Raw genomic sequence first — 2,555 nt, 5'->3', positions numbered from 1 at the left:
TGAACCAACTTGTGAAATAAAAAGACCAGAAAACTACTCTTTCTAAATTATGTGTAAACTTTTTACCGAAAACGAAAGTTGCACGAAAGACTTTTTGTCCCTTTTTTGGCCTCCGGTGCTTGGGGTCCCTGGTTCAATCCCAGCTCGTGCCGTGTGAACTTTGTCGTGCATAAAGACCGTGCTCATGGGTTTTCTCGGGTTTCTCCCGTTTCCTCCCACTTTCTTCATTCAGTACTCATCATCACCGTCTCCTTTAGCGTAACCGGTATAAGTATGCGACGTAAATCTAAAGATTTCATTTCATTTCCCTTTTCTGCTCATACTGCTGATTATGCGCGATTATGCCAACATCCAACTCCGCGGATAATCGTGCGATTACTGTATATACAACTAATACAGATACGTAATTACATTATCAGTTACAGTATCGGTTTTTATTTACTAATTTGCCTCACTTTATTTGCATCCCTGCAGTAAATAATTCTTATCGATAATAGTTAAAATGTATATTACATTTTAGTGCTTCACGACTGAATGATCATCTGCCTTACGTTATCTCGCAGCTGAAGAGGATGCTACACTGAAAACTACCTTGCGTTATAAAGGGTAAGTGAAACATATCTTAAAAATATCTTTCATACATTTCATTGTGTACATTAAAGAATGTAAGTTTGCCTTTTTCCTGTAATCAATACTTAATAAAGGATTTATTTTTATTTATTTATATACAATTTCATACGTGGTTCGTGATAGTAAACTCGATAGGACATAGTGGCACTATGAACATCCGAATCACTCATCATTCGAACATTCAAATATTTATTCGAATATTAGTATATTCCAAGTAATGTTAACGACGTTAATATGCTTGCCTTTATAGTTAATAATGTCAATTCTTACTTAAAACATACTTCCTTAACAGGACATTGAAGAAAAGGTAGTTGCCAACGGCCATACCATGCTGAATATACCGGTTCTCGTCCGATCACCGAAGTCAAGCAGCATCGGGCCTGGTCAGTACTTGGATGGGTGACCGCCTGGGAACACCAGGTGCTGTTGGCATCTCTTTTTCAAATTTCATTATCCTTCAAGTACGAAAATACTAGAAACATTAATTTTATAGTACTTTCAAGAGATAATTTATCAACATTATTTCATAGCGATTAATCGATATTCTAAGCGTTATACCCACTATTTCTTACACTAACAGCCTGTTTATTTGCACGGCACATTAAAATAACCTGATTTCCGATCCGTGTGCACCTACTACTATACTTAACACGGAATGTATTACCACTTTTTAAAAGTAAATTATTATGACTAAGTGTAGATCTCCGGCGAGTAAATGCCTTTCGTATACAAGCACGACACATCTCCGCTATGTGCTTTACTTTTTTACTAACAGCATATAGAAATTGGATTTCAAGGTGTTTCTACATAACAGAATGAAGCAAATTTCGTGATTTAACTCTTTCGAATAATGTGTTGGTCCTGACAAGGACCGTTTGAAATGAAAAATCTTGAAGAAGATTTTTACTTAGAGCTTGTGTACTTGGTAACAGCCTTCGTACCCTCACTTACAGCGTGCTTGGCAAGTTCACCAGGCAAAAGAAGGCGCACAGCTGTTTGGATTTCCCGGCTGGTGATAGTTGACCGCTTATTGTAATGGGCCAAACGAGAAGCTTCAGCAGCAATACGCTCGAAGATGTCATTAACAAAGCTGTTCATGATACTCATAGCTTTGCTAGATATGCCAGTGTCAGGATGCACTTGCTTCAAAACTTTGTAGATGTAAATGGCATAGCTCTCCTTCCTCCTCCTCTTCTTCTTCTTATCTCCCTTGGAGATATTCTTTTGGGCTTTACCAGCCTTCTTTGCAGCCTTTCCGCTAGTTTTTGGTGGCATGATGACTCACTCGTTCAGCAAAATTAGATGTGTCCGCCGATTTATCGACTTCATTTAAATTACAGTACGTGTTTCAATTCGCGCCAACTGCCTTGCTTTTCATTTGATGCACTCGGGTGCACGCTTGAAGTAGTAACAAAACTGACTTGATTCATGGGAGGCCGCAATTTTTCCTCTCATCTTATTACGAAAGAATATTGAACAATGTCTGGTCGCGGCAAAGGTGGAAAAGTCAAGGGAAAGAGCAAGTCCCGCTCCAGCAGGGCTGGCCTTCAATTCCCAGTAGGCAGAATCCATCGTCTTTTGCGAAAGGGTAACTATGCCGAACGAGTTGGTGCTGGCGCTCCCGTGTATTTGGCTGCAGTCATGGAATACCTGGCAGCTGAAGTTCTTGAGTTGGCAGGCAACGCTGCTCGTGACAACAAGAAGACTAGGATTATTCCACGTCATCTGCAGTTAGCTATCCGTAACGACGAGGAATTAAACAAGTTGTTGTCTGGAGTTACAATCGCTCAGGGTGGTGTTTTGCCCAACATTCAAGCTGTACTTCTGCCCAAGAAAACTGAGAAGAAGGCATAAATGTAAGACCTATATCTCATACAAATCGGCCCTTATGAGGGCCACAAACCCCTTTATAGAGGAGATTTACG

At 40.0% G+C, this 2,555-nt stretch overlaps 1 non-coding gene across 1 annotated transcript; it reads left to right on the top strand.

The window, feature by feature from the left end:
* The first annotated feature begins 943 nt into the window (after positions 1–943).
* On the top strand, positions 944–1,062 carry LOC145678055 (5S ribosomal RNA). The gene has a single exon (XR_014130190.1). It is a non-coding gene; the product is annotated as a 5S ribosomal RNA (ribosomal RNA).
* Positions 1,063–2,555: the final 1,493 nt, after the last annotated feature.

The sequence above is a fragment of the Thermobia domestica genome, unplaced genomic scaffold (genome assembly GCF_964235325.1).
Source record: "Thermobia domestica unplaced genomic scaffold, izTheDome1.hap1.1 HAP1_SCAFFOLD_1777, whole genome shotgun sequence".
Classification (NCBI taxonomy): domain Eukaryota; kingdom Metazoa; phylum Arthropoda; class Insecta; order Zygentoma; family Lepismatidae; genus Thermobia; species Thermobia domestica.
Note: the sequence above shows the minus strand (reverse complement) of the source record. Positions and strands in the feature narration are given on the sequence as shown.